Source organism: Centrocercus urophasianus, unplaced genomic scaffold (assembly GCF_019232065.1).
Source record: "Centrocercus urophasianus isolate 14NV4802_14NV808 unplaced genomic scaffold, USGS_Curo_1.0 seq_14, whole genome shotgun sequence".
Lineage (NCBI taxonomy): Eukaryota > Metazoa > Chordata > Aves > Galliformes > Phasianidae > Centrocercus > Centrocercus urophasianus.
This window is the reverse complement of record NW_024884586.1, coordinates 54,914-68,359: the sequence shown is the minus strand read 5'-3', so window position 1 is coordinate 68,359 and position 13,446 is coordinate 54,914. Positions and strand designations below refer to the sequence as shown.

At 48.5% G+C, this 13,446-nt stretch overlaps 1 protein-coding gene across 11 annotated transcripts in view; it reads left to right on the top strand.

Moving 5' to 3' along the window:
• Positions 1-288: 288 nt before the first annotated feature.
• The window catches only part of DAGLA (diacylglycerol lipase alpha), a 64,588-nt gene continuing 51,430 nt past the window's right edge, over positions 289-13,446 (top strand). For 4 of the 11 annotated variants that reach the window (XM_042813245.1, XM_042813247.1, XM_042813244.1 and 1 more), the window contains exon 1: positions 5,496-12,621. The gene's annotated coding sequence lies outside the window, so the exon portion shown is untranslated. The other 7 variants (XM_042813250.1, XM_042813252.1, XM_042813246.1 and 4 more) reach the window with 7 other exon arrangements.

Sequence of the window (13,446 nt, the reverse complement as noted above, 5' to 3'; positions counted from 1 at the left end):
GAAGGGAGGAGGCCTCGCGGCAGGTGCCGGCCTGGGCGGCCTCCGGCCCTTAGCGGCTGCGGCCGCTCCCGGCTCTTTGCTCGCCCCCGGGGTGCCGCGTCCCACCGGCTGTCGCTGCCGCCCTTCGGCTTCGGCGGGGACGCCGCCGCGATGTGGCTCTATGGGAGGAGCCGGTCCCTTCCCGCGGGCGGCTTCGGGGGCACCGCGACAGCAGAGCGCTGTGGGTGTGACGCGCGGGTTCCGTCTCTCAGCCTTGGTCGCATCTCCACAGGGACCGGCGCCTGGAGGAGCTCCCAGCACCGCGAGCGCTCCCGTGCCATGCGTCTGCCGCGGCGGGCGACCGGCCCCGTCTGTAGTTAAGGTCAGAGATGCGCCTGCTGCTCGAGGGATGCGTCACCGAGGTGTTATAGCCGGGGCGTTGCCGGGCTTCCAGGATCCGTGCTGTGAGCGTTGTGGGGATTGCCGCCCGCCTGCCTGTGTGCTGGGGACGCGGGGAGCGTGGAGGTTGCTGGCTGTGCAGATCCTGGTGCGCGGAGTCGGTTCCCAGCGGGAAGGTAGACTGTACGCTGGTGTAAGTGTCGTGTGTTGGGAGCCGGTCCTTGATGGTTTGTTGGAAGAAAATGGTTCTGTGTGAAAGTGCAACCTCCTCCAAGGTGAGATTACAGGATAAAAGTCTGCGTTACCTGGGGGTGTGTGGCTGCATCCTGCTGCTTTCTGGTTGAGTGAGGAGAAGCTTCGGAGATCCTGCGGTCGGGCAAAGTGTTTTAAAAATAGCCCTGGTAGGGTGACAATGAAACTGTAGAAAGTGTCTTCTGCAAAGCCAAATTCTTTGATCTCTGGCTTCTATGACATCTGCTTCAGTGGGGAATTGTCTAAACCGTTCAGGGGGTTTGTGTGTGACTGGGGAGGAGTTGGTCACCGCTGGAAAGGCTTTAAAATAGAGAACGTTATCTAGGTGAAGCTATTCGTGGTCCTAGGTGTTAGCTTTCTGTGTCATAAAAATTGCATTGGGTTCCTAAAGCTGCTGATCAGATTACTGCTCAGCCTGGTGAATGTGCAGGCAAGCAGCCCTGTGATGGCTAATGGGCAAGGTCCAGGCAGAAACACTACTGTGGGTGAGGGATGTAGTATGGAACTTCTGTAACTAAAATCCAGAAAGGAGCTGGACAGATATTTCTCTCTTTTGATCACTGTTTGGGGCTCGCCATCTTTGCCGTGTTTGTAAAACTTTACTCCCTTTGCAGTATGCTGCAAAGTTCTGGGCTTGGTGTTGTGAACTACGTGCTGCTGCACCAAGCTCGTTAGCGCTGCTCTGTAAAATGAGGCTTGATCAGAGTTCCATTTTAGGGCACCAGGCTAGATCCTTTCGATCACTGTCTGCAGAATCATAGCAGAGTTCTTAGAAACTGGGATGTCTGTGGCTTCTGAAGGCTTAGTTGTCGCTGGAAATGGGCAATGAAAAGGGCAAACTTCCCTCTGCTGCGTCTGCCTGTTCCTCTTTTTGAGCCCTAGGAAGGAACAGTTGTGCAACACTGCGAAAGATTAAAATTAAGAAAAGTGAGAAGGTCAGAAATATTTCTTCAGTGGGGATGGAGCTTGCATCCTTGAGATGTGAGCTTTAGTCCTAGGGTGTTGAAGATGCAGATGCTTTTTATGATAGCTTTTTACGGTACCAAAGACAAAAACGGGCACAGGGGTATTTCAGGTGCAGCCTCATCATAGAAGTGAATTAATCTTCAGATGGAGTCTCAAAACTAGGTCACTTTGGTTTCTGTGTTACAGTGGAATTGTATGAATTTGCAAGCAGGATTCACATGTTCCTTCAAGCCTCCGTGACTTAGAAAACTCTCCAAAAGCAATGCAAACATCAGATTTTTTGCTTCTGCAGATGCCTTTCAGGCAAGCTGGGGGCCTGCAGAATTGCAGGACTGCTTACATTCGAGAGCATAATCCCCAATATGCTTGGTAGGCTGCTTGACTCTGGGAGGTGAGGGAGGATTTTGAATCACTTAAGGCCTTGCCTGCAGTGTCGTGATCTTTCTTGCATTAGTTCAGAGGGGATTCTGTGCTCCCTGCTGCTGGGGAAGGATGCTTGGGACTTTTTCCTTGCACAGCAAAAGTTTTCACAGCTACTCTAGAAACTCATAGAAACGGCTCTGGTAGTTTGTGTGATGGGGAATCTGCCTGTGCCCTGCTTGTTGTCTGAGAAACCTTCACTTTTCAACTTGCCACCCCGGTGGCAATTAGCAGCCCTTGCTTACAAATGATGATCAGATTCTAAGAACGATGCGGCAGGTGGATAAGAACCTCCTGAGCTGGGTTCAGCAGCAGTTTTTGAGGGAGTTATATTCAGTAAGGCAGCCATTGAGATGCTTGGAGCAGTGACATTATTTTAATCTGCTTTTAGAGAGTTTTGGGGCTGGTTGATTCTTAGAAGGAAGACTTTGGGGTTTATGAAAATGCCCTTTATCACAGAATGGCCTGGGTTGAAAAGGACCACAAAGATCATCCAGTTCCAACCCCTTGCTGTGTGCAGGTCACCAACCAGCAGAGCAGGCTGCCCAGAGCCACATCCAGCCTGGCCTCGAATGCCTCCAGGGATGGGGCATCCACAGCCTCCTTGGGCAACCTGTTCCAGTGCCTCACCACCCTTTTTATGTTATCTGTACTCTGACAACGGGACTTGTGAGGTATGTGGATAGCGTTGGGATGTTTGTTCATGCTGGAACAGATTCCTCTTGAGTAAATCAAGCTTTTAACTTGAAGCTTTGTGCAGGTATCTTCTTTATTCTGCACTGTACGTACATGATAATGGCATTCAAGTCCATGTCTGCCAAAACAAACATGCAGGACATGTTTTTCATGGTGGTGGGAATGGCTGTGATACTTCTGGTTAGACCTGCATTCCTTCAGCTTCAAGCTGACACTTGGTGGCTTTACTTTTTCTGAAGAGAAACCTGAGGGAAAAACCTTAAAAACTTGCCTGCAGCAGAATCTATCTAGGTGTGAGCTTTGAAATGTGAAGGAATGGGAGTTAAGGAAAGAATGGGAAAAGTTTGCCCAATGGAAACAAACACCTACATCTCACTCTGCTCCCTGACAGTACAGCATGCATCCTGTCTCCTCTGAGTGCAATTGCTGTATGTATGGTTCTGTAGTACAAGATGCTGAGCAGTCTCCTCATCCTGCTGGCTTGTTTGAGTGCCTGAGTTTGTCATATGGTGCATATGGATCCAAAAGCATTATGAAACTAACGTACCCTTAGCTGGTCTGCTGGAGAAGGCAATTAACTGTTTGCAGCGCTCCTGCAGGCTTTGAAGGAGCAACATACAGAGAAGTAGAACGTCCTAGCATAAAACACACACAAAATTTGGGTTTAAATGCAGAACAGAATAGTGCTGTACCTTGTTGATGATTTTGAATGAAATTCCTACTGAGTACTGGGGAGGAAAAAATGTGCCCCCTATTTTCGACCATTTATTTCTTCATTTCCATTCTTTTCCTTCCTCCTTGTTATCTTTTCTTCTGCCCCATCCAGTGAGAGGAGTGCAGGTCCCTTACCTCTTACACCTGATGACAAACTAAAAGATTAAATTAAAAAAAAAAAAAAAAAAAAAAAAAAAAGAAAATGCATTATTTTCACCTTCCTTGCAGCAAGAGTAGAAAAATCTACATTGCAAGCAGAGTGTAGGGAGTTTTGCTGTGTGTTTTTAACCCCCGAGCTTCCGGTTCGCCCATAGGGGTGGGTGGGAGGGCGCTGATGGCCCCCTGCACGAGTCTGCTTGCTGCCTTTACAGCTGGGATGCCTGGCTTGGTGCAGTTTGCTGACGTGTGAGATGGGAAGGTTTGCTTGAAGCACCTAAACAGTGAGGCTGCTGTGTTACTGAAGAGCTTAGAGCTACACTTGCAGAGCAAGAGACTTGCTGATACTGAATTTGTTGCTGTTTTTCTTCCTCCTGTAGAGATGTGGTGAGATGATTTTATCCAGTGATTATAGATGCAGGAAGTAGGTATAGAAGTAATTAGCTAGTCGACAGTACCATAAATGTGTAGGTGTCTAAGTCTATGGGGCCGGATGGCTGCATCGCAGGGCTCTGAAGGAGCTGGCTGAGGTGGTTGCCGAGCTGCTCTCCATCATATTTGAAAAGTTGTGGCTGTCAGGTAAGGCCCCAGATGACTGGAGGAAGGGTCACATCGCTGCCATTGACAAGAAGGGGAGCGAGGAGGACCCTGGGAACTACAGGCTGGTGAGTCTCACCTCTGTGCCTGGGAAGATCATGGAACAGATCCTCCTGGATGAGGGATGGGCGTGTGATCCGTGACAGTCAGCACAGCTTCACCAGGGGAAGGTCATGCTTGGCAAATCTGGTGGCCTTCTGTGATGGAGTGATGGCACTGGTGGATGAGGGAAAGGTGACCGATGTCATGTACCTGGACTTGAGCAAGGCCTTTGACATGGTTCCCACCACATCTCCAAATTGGAGGGATGTGGATTTGAAGGGTGGACCACTCCATGGATAAGGAATTGGTTGAAAGGCTGCAGACAGAGGGTGGTCATCAATGGCTCTGTGTCCAGGTGGAGGCCGGTAACGAGTGGCGTCCCCAGGGGTCTGTCTTGGGACTGGTGCTCTTAACAACTTTATCAGTGGCATCGATGGAATCGAGTGCACCCTCAGCAATTTGCTGACGACACCAAGCTGAGTGGTGCGGTTGGCACGGTGGAAGGAAGGGATGCCATTCAGTGGGACCTCGAGAGGCTGGAAAGGTGGGCCTGGGTGAACCTCATGAGGTTCAACACGGCAAAGTGCAGAGTTTTGCACTTGGGCTGGAGGAATCCCAGGCATCCATGCAGACTGGAAGGAGCGGTGCTTGAGAGCAGCCCTGCAGAGAAGGACCTGGGGGTCCTGATGGATGAAAAGCTTAACATGAGCCAGCAGTGTGCTCTTGGGGCTTGGAAGGCAAATAGGATCCTGGGCTCCGTCAGAAGAGGGGTGGCCAGCAGGGACAGGGAGGTGATTGTCCCCCTCTACTCTGCTCTTGTGAGGCCCCATCTGCAGTACTGCGTCCAGGTCTGGAGCCCCCAGTGCAGGAAAGACTGGGAGCTGTTGGAGAGGGTCCAGAGGAGAGCCACAAAGATGATCAGGGGACTGGAGCACCTCCCCTATGAGGACAGGCTGAGGGAGCTGGGTTTGTTCAGCCTGGAGAAAAGAAGGCTGTAGGGTGTAGCCTTTCAGTACCTAAAGGGGAATCAAAGGGTTGATAACTGCAGGACAAGGGGAAATGGTTTTAAGTTGAGGGAGGGGAGATTTGGGTTGGATGTCAGGGGGAAGTTCATTCCTATGAGAGTGGTGAGGTGCTGGAACAGCTGCCCAGAGAGGTTGTGGATGCCCCATCCCTGGAGGTGTTCAAGGCCAGATTGGACGGGGCCCTGGGCAGCCTGGTGTAGTATTAAATATGGAGGTTGGTGGCCCTGCATGTGGCAGGGTGTTGGAGATTCATGATCCTTGAGGTCCCTTCCAACCCTGGCCATTCTGTGATTCTGTGAGGTGCTCCAAGCCTTTGCTGTGTCTTTCTTTCGTACCTTCTGTTTGGTTTATTGGCGTAGAGGGATTCTGCATAGCACAGACCTGGGGTATCCTGAGCTCAGATGCAGGCAGACTGAATCCTGTATTGGATAATAGGAAGAAGTGGCAAAATTCAGTATCTTGTATGGTGTTCTTGCAGTAAGTACCATAAAAAGGGGCAGGTTGCTATGGGTAAAAACTTGAAGTGCATTTCTCCCCAGAAGTTTTTCTCTTGGATTTCTTATGTATAACCTTGGAATTCACACAACTCTGCATCTTTCACAAAGAAAAATAAAAATGGTTTGTGTAACATGCTTGCTGGTGTTTACAGCTGTAGATAAAGCCTTGATGTGGTTTTAGAATAGAGATGCCAGTTCAGAAGTCTGAGCCTCTGGAGGCTTGCTTTTTCCCCATGTGAGCTGCTAAGTGATCTTGCAAAGCTCTGCTATTTTCTCTCGTGGGAAATTAACTATTTCGCTTCCTTTAGCACAAGAGCAAGTCACATGCTTTTTTTGTGAGTTTGCAGTATCTCAGTCAGCCTACGACTGTCCTAAATAAAGCAATTCCTATCTTCTGTTACCTCGCATACTGTATTACTGGATTGTATCAGAAGTGTTTTTCATCTACATTCAACCCAGGCTGGATGTGGCTCTGGGCAGCCTGGTCTGGTGCTTGGTGACCCTGCACATAGCAGGGGGGTTGAAACTACGTGATCTTTGTGGTCCTTTTCAACCCAGGCCATTCTATGGTTCTATCTTGTAACTTGCCTTTATGCTTGGCACGTCTTTGATAATATCCAAGATGGATATTCTTTCCTTGCTGAAATTCAGCTCGGATGTCACTCTGAAATTTGGAGCAGTCAGTGAACTCAGTGCAGCTCCCCATTGCTAACCGACTCAGGAGCAGGAAGTGGACAGCTTTGCTGCTTGCTTTGCTGCCCATGCCTGGAGGTGCCCAAAGCCATGCTGAATGATGCCCTACGCAGCCTGAGGTGATGGGAGGCAGCCAGCCCATGGGCAGGCACTGGGGCTGGGGGAGCTTTTAAGGTCCCTTCCAACCTCAGCCATTCCATGATTCTGTGAAGTGGAGAAGTTTTTCTAGCCCAGCAGTCTGTATGCTGTGTTCCAGGCTCTTCCCTGCTGAGACGGTCTGTCTTTTAGAAGGTGCAAGTGCATCACCTCTCTGCCAGACCCAGCCTTTTACACTACAGTGCTCCTCTTGTTCCTGTGCTGTCTGATTCAGTTGTTTGTCACCATCTCCATGGCATTCAAGCGTCTGCTAGTGACAACCGCTTACTGAATGAGAGCATTCAACTCTGAACCTCAGCCTCTGCACTTAGAGGGATGGCGGCCTGTGGTCCCTGGTCAGCGGAAATGAAAGTTCCAATCTGCTCTACTGAATGGTGGGTTGGCTTATTCTTCAAAAGAAAGCAAAGAAGCAGCAGTTTGTGACTTCTGTTACGCTGTGGTGGATGCTCTTCCCTGAGCAGAACGTATGGAAAGTAGCGACAGATGTCTTTAATGAGAGATTCTCTATATGAACACTACGGGATTGCTCTTCCGCTCACCTTTGCCATTTTCACTTATTTTCCAGTAGAAAGAGGCTGCTTGCTCTTTCAAGTCTTCCATCCGAGGTTAATATGAGGCAAAAACCACTTGGCAGACGAACAATGAAGAGCATAGGGAGAGAGAGCTGCCTTCCCTGAGATGTGTGTGTTCTAAAATGGGAAGGAGTCCAGCTTTCCTCGAACCTCAGTGACATGAGAGGAGTGCAGGGCAGGATGCCCTCACAGAACTGTGCCGGTAGAACTCCACCCTGCAGGAAGCCCTGTTATTCTTACACCAGAATCCCTTTCCCCTCTGAATTTCCCTGGTTCAGTACTGTGCTTTTGGAAACAAGTCTATTTCCCTGTTGGTTTCTGGGGACAGAAGAAAAAGGAAGATGTGTTCTTTCCAGCTCTCTAAGAGCAAACCTTTCAGAATACCTCAGGGGCCACCGTCAGCTTTAACTCAGTAGGAAAGTGGGACATCCACAAACGCAGAGCTGCCCTGGATGCTTCCACATTGTCTCTAGCTTAGAGGAGGCTGAGAGAAAGCCCTTAGCTGGGTGCATGTAGTTGATCAGTTGTTTAACCTTCTTTTTTATAGGACTCCAGCTCTCTGCTGGTAGAGAAAGGGATTTATCAATTCTTTGAGGCCTTGCTCTCACTTTGGATGAAGGTGGAGGAATTAGCGCAGGCCGTTTTTGGGGTGGGAACCATACAGGGTGCTGCAGAAAGGGCTCATTCTCCTGTCAAGGCTGAGAAGGTGTTGTGAGTGTGTCTCGAGTGCCTCACAGAAACCTGCTGCTCCTATTTACAGTGAATTGGGAGTGTGTGGCATATGAGCTCTGCGCAAGCGCAGGAAGTGCCAGCTATGTTTAATTAGTGGCAGTGAAGGAGGTGTGTGAGCTGGTTGAGGGGAAAGGTGGGCGGGAAGCCTGAAGATCCTCTGCGAGGTGGGCAGCAGGTATTTGGAGAAAGGAGAGATGTGTGGGCACACTCCTGCAGTTCTGTAACCAAGTTGCAGGTTTGCTGGACGTGCATTTGTGCCGGCCCTGGGTGGCTGGACTTGCGCTGAAGGAAACAACAACACAAACCCTGCTCCTCACAGTGTGAGAAACATTCGTGTCCCTGCTATCCTGATTCCACATCTCTTTGCTGCTTGGAATGTCGTGAAAGCCCCCTGTTAGGAACTCTGAGGTTGGTGATATCTTTATTCTTTGGGACACACCATGTGTGTTTTGTGATGGACTACTCTGACCGGGACCCACGAAGGTGGTATTACCTTCAGCATTAGAGTTTTTCCTTCTAGTGGAAGCAGTAAAGAGCAGCAAATTGAGTGTGCTGCTGTATGCCATACATGTGAACCAGAGCTTGTCTGGCTCTTTATTCTCCTGTACCCTTGTGGGCCTGTGGGTCTGCAAATGGAGGAGCTTGGGGTGGTTGGGCGACGTTAAATGCAAGTCTCAGACAGCAGACATTTGTGGAGACGGAGATTAATGAACAAAGTGTTCAGCATGGAGGGCAAGAAGAGGAAATGAGGCTTTGTGGGACTCGAACTTCTGGCATGACGCTTAATGAAAGCCGGGTAAGAAGTTGTTCTGTATTTTGAGGCTGTGCTGCAGAAGCACGGAGGTGAGATAACAGATCTGTTCTGAGGCTGCTATTAATGACTGGTCTCTCAGAAATATTTCTTGTGTCAAGAGGGTAGAAGGAAATTCACTGTATGCTCTGAAATGAGAGCGTGCACATTCATGTAGAGTAAGTTGTGTGGCATCTCCCGGGTGCGTGGATGCTTCTGTTAGCTGCCCAGACTGAGGCAGGTTGCCTGGGTGAGCAGGGAGAAGACGGAGTTGCTTAAGGGAACGTGGAAGTTTGCAGCACTGCATGTCTTGTTCTCTGAGCTCATTATCCTCTATGACACTAATGATGTGCAGTGGACAAGCCAATGGCCTGTATGTCCCAAGATGCCATAATATTTATCCTCTGGAAACTTTTGCTTTTCCAGTTGCTTCTCTATTAACACTTAATTTGTTATAGACAGAAGACGACTTGACATCAGTGTAATGGATGGGATTTTAATTGAACAGAAGATGGCAAAATGCAGAAGGCTCTTGTCTTGCTTCCCACCTAACTGTGTGTGCAGGAAATGAGACCTCACCTGTGTGACCTCAGCAGTAGGTGGGAAGGCACGCTTGTTGGAACTTAACAGAGTTAAGCAGAACGGGGAGAAATGGTGCTTGTTGCTTTTGCACGCGGATTGATTGCATTTCATGTAGCTGCTCTGTATGTCGCGGTCGTGAAACGAATTTCTTTGAGTGCAAATGCAGAAAAGGGTGTGGCTGAAGGAATCAGGAACCTTTTCACTTCAAATTACTTGATTTATGACATGAAAACTGCCACGTTCACATGGATTTGCTTTGCAAACCGTCCGACTGGAAGCTACCTGGTGTGATGCCAGAACACTCCCTTTGGCAAGCATGAGAAAATATAGCTCTTCAGCCTCTGCTCTGAACCATGAGGGCTAAACACTCCTGAAGAAAGAGCAAGTTGAACTTTCAACAGGCTTCGTTTGGCTAACACGCTTGATTTCCTTCCTCAAATATTAAACCTTTTGGGTGGGGCGTGTGAGCGAACCCCCTGATCCTTTTCCTGGTGTGGACTGCTTGGTCATGCCAGTGTGCTCATGCTCGCAGCTTTTGCTTTGACAGGAGGAGCTGCGGGTTGGTCTCCTGCTGCTGGAAGTGCCAGACCCCAAACTGGGCAGTGCCGGAGGGCAGCATGCTGGGACTCTCTTGCTCATCACAGCCCAGAGAACCAGGAGATCCTGCGTTCCAACAACGTGCCCGCTGGCTTCCTTGTGCTTTAGGTGAAGGTCGTGATGGTGGCTTAGCTGCCTTGTGCCCACCCAATTACCTCTCTACAGGAGTTTCCCTGAAGTGCCTGCTTGATAATGAAGTTTTTGTTTAAATTCTTAGGTTTTTGGAGAAGGTAAAAATGTCAGGTGCCAAATAATCGAGGAGGATAAGAGGAAGGTCTTTGACTCAGTGACCCTCCCTTTCTGGAGGGAGCAGGAGTGGAAGAAAAGTGTTATCTTTAGCTCTTCTTCAAATATGCATGATGTTCCTGCTGCAGAGAAGCAAGGCTACTAAGACTTCATCTGATATTTCTGCTACTGGGAGAAGAGATGAGGTTGGAAGCAGTTGTGGCTGTTAGGTTCCTATGGGAACAGATTGGATATGCAAGGGCTTGAGTTCTCAAATCTAAGGGGATTTGTCAAGAAAGGTGGGGAAAAGATTGCATCTTTGATTGGAATGGGAAACAAGTATAATGCATCCTCCTCCCCCTAACCGTAGTATTTCTCAGCTGAACAGATAGGATTTCATGCAGTGTCCCCCAGGCTGCCTCGCTGCTCGTGGCCGCAGAGTTGATGACAAGGTGGACAACGCGATGCACGAGCCTGCTGTCCTAGGTCAGCAGCTCAGTGCCCTTAGCACGTGGGGGGCAGCAGGAAGGCTGCACGTTTCTGCTGGGTGGGAGCTCAGGCACCCCACGTAGGAGTGGTGCTTGGGAAGCAAGGTTAGCAACCTGATCTGAACGAATGTTCCAGATGAAATACTTCTGATTCAACTTCTACCTCCCACTTAAAGCAGAGCTCACGTTCAGGGCAGAGATGGCTGTTTGGTGTCCACTGTACTGAGCTGCTGCCTACTGTTCAAAATGCAGGACTTTGCCGTGCTCCTGTCCCTGCTCATGCTATTTTTCAGCTCAGTTCAGTGCAAGACGTGCACCTGCCTGGGGGCAGTGACCTCCTGGCTCCTGCTCAGCACCAGTGGCTCTTTTAGAGAGAGAATTTGGTGGCTTTTGCAGTTTGTCAAGGTAGCTGAAGGCTCAGGGAAAGAAGGTGTTTGGATATTAAAATGGATCCTTTCATGTGAGTAAAACCCATCATTTTGCAGTTATAAAGTCCACTTTGATGTTGCTTTCACACATGCATAATTTTTGAGCTGCACATCCTGTTTCTTTGACCTGTAGTGAAGTCAACACAATTTGTCCCATGAGCAAAGGCAGTGGCGTGGCTCACACCTGGCTCTGAGCTGCAGGGGAGTGCAGGGGTGTTCGCTCCTCTGTGCTCAATGGGAATGCTATCATTTCCTTGTAGTCCTTATGCTTTATGTTTTACCCGTACCATAAAATGCAATTTGAGTTATGTGTACAGAAAAGCTTTTGAGTGTTTGTTTAAAGGATGGCTCTGTCTTCTCTGCAGCGTTATGCTAAGGGCACCTACTGAAGACTTGGAGCTATTTAAAGAACGTGACTTCAGCTTCCGGGTGGAGGGAGGAAAAACTCACCCAAAAATACTGTTCTTAACTTTGCAACAATCAGCAGCAAATCTCGTCAGATTGCCCTGAAACTGGCATGTCCTGAAGCTGTAGGCACTTGAAGGAAAACTGGAGGGGGCTGTGTGCTTGTGGCACCTGCTCTGGTGTCTGGCAGGGATGGATGGCGCAGGGGTCACCGCAGCCCTGCTGGCAGCATGAGCAGAACTTGATGCCTGGGTGCTGTGTTAAGGTGGCTGGCTGTGCTGACTCAGTCATTGACTTCTTTCCTTCTCTCCTCCTGTCTGACGTTTTATTTCTGGATTCTTTGACTTCTGTCCTGAGAACATTACTGTTTTCTAACTCTATTCAACCAACGGTATTGGAAGGTTTATCCTATAACGTAACACGCCTTAGAAACCAAATCTCCTGCTTCTTTCCTGCATGGAAATGCATACACTTCCTATTTTCTTCTGTTGGTTCTCTCCCTGGGTAATTAGGGGAAAGAATGGGAGTACTAGGGGTGAGGAAGGAGAGGGGAGAAGACATGTGTAGCTGCCCGTGTTGCAAATGGATGTGCTGGTGTGGGAAGGTGCTGGGGTCATTCTGGTGCCCTTTATGTACTTCTTTCCTTCTCCAGATTAACTTCACTCTGGTGGCTGGAACATCCTTGCAGTTTCAGTGGTGCCAGGAGAGATCCCTGAGCTGTCAGTGAATTACTTATGGCATCATTCTACCAGTAGTTTTGTTCCAGAGCGATCATTCTGGCCTACTGGTGTGACTCTCTCAACTGACTGTTTTGAATGTTGTGCATCCTGAGATGTACAAAATAACTGGGTGTTCATATGAATAGTGATGCTAATATGTACAAATGAGTTGTTGATTCTCTTGCTTCCAACCATAAACTGATCACTAACTGGTTCTGATGATGATTTCCCCATGCAGTGAAGTTACTACAATATTTTGCAGTGTTACTACAATTGTCAAAGAAAGAAAGGAGTGTGGAAAACTGAGCTGCCTGATAGCTCCCTGCAGCTAAACAGAGGGAAGAGACCGAAGAGAAGCAAGCATGTTTTCCTGAGGTCACCACAGCTTGGCAGCCCGATGCCAGAAGCCCGGGTATTGGACTGGAGGAAGGAACATGAAGAGCTGTGAGAAGATACCCGGCGTCCAGCTGCAGTTGTCCTGTGATCTGTTGGTGAGTGCTGAGGAGATCCCTCGTTCAGAGTTTGTGATTACAGTCCTATTTTGGGAAAAGAATTGGAGCCATCTGACAAGATGATGATCTTCTGCAGTTGTTGTGCTGTCATACACGCACATCTCAGACTGAGACAAAGCTGCCATGGTTTGCCAGTGCTGTGGGCTAGGCTTGGTGGTCTCTGAGGTCTGTGCAGAGTTTAAGTTGAGCAAAAAGTTTCTGCAAGAATGCAGGCGTAACTCCTGTAATTACTGTGCAGAAAGTCTGGAAATGCTTTCCCACGTTGCCCAGAAAAGAACTTGGCCTGATTGTTTGCCTGCATTCAGAATTTAAGTGCAGAAATTGAAGAACGAAGTAACACAGGATTATGTGATGCAGGAGATTTCAGACCTGAGCTAGGCTTTTGCCTGATACTTAGGTGCTTCATTATGTATTAATCACTTGTGTTAACTGCCACATGATCCTGTTTTGAGGCCTTCGAGCTCTCGTCAAGGATGAGGATCTGAATCATGTGCTGTAACTGGAAAAGGTGAATTAAAAAAGCTTTTTTTGTTTTTTTTTCTTCCAAGCTTCGAAAACTCACTTTCAACAAAGGTGAAAGTTGCCAAACCACAGGTCTTGTGTTCACATTCTATTCCAAGATGATTGCATTCCCACCAAGGCACTAAATTCTGATGCCCAGCTGAAAAGCTTGAAATGAGTGAACACTTCACAGTTAATTGTACTGTAGTTAAAGGAGAGGGAAAGAAAGTCCACACTTAAATAAATTCTGCAGAAGACATTGCCACAAAGGCACTAAATTTAATTACAGGGATAATGATACAT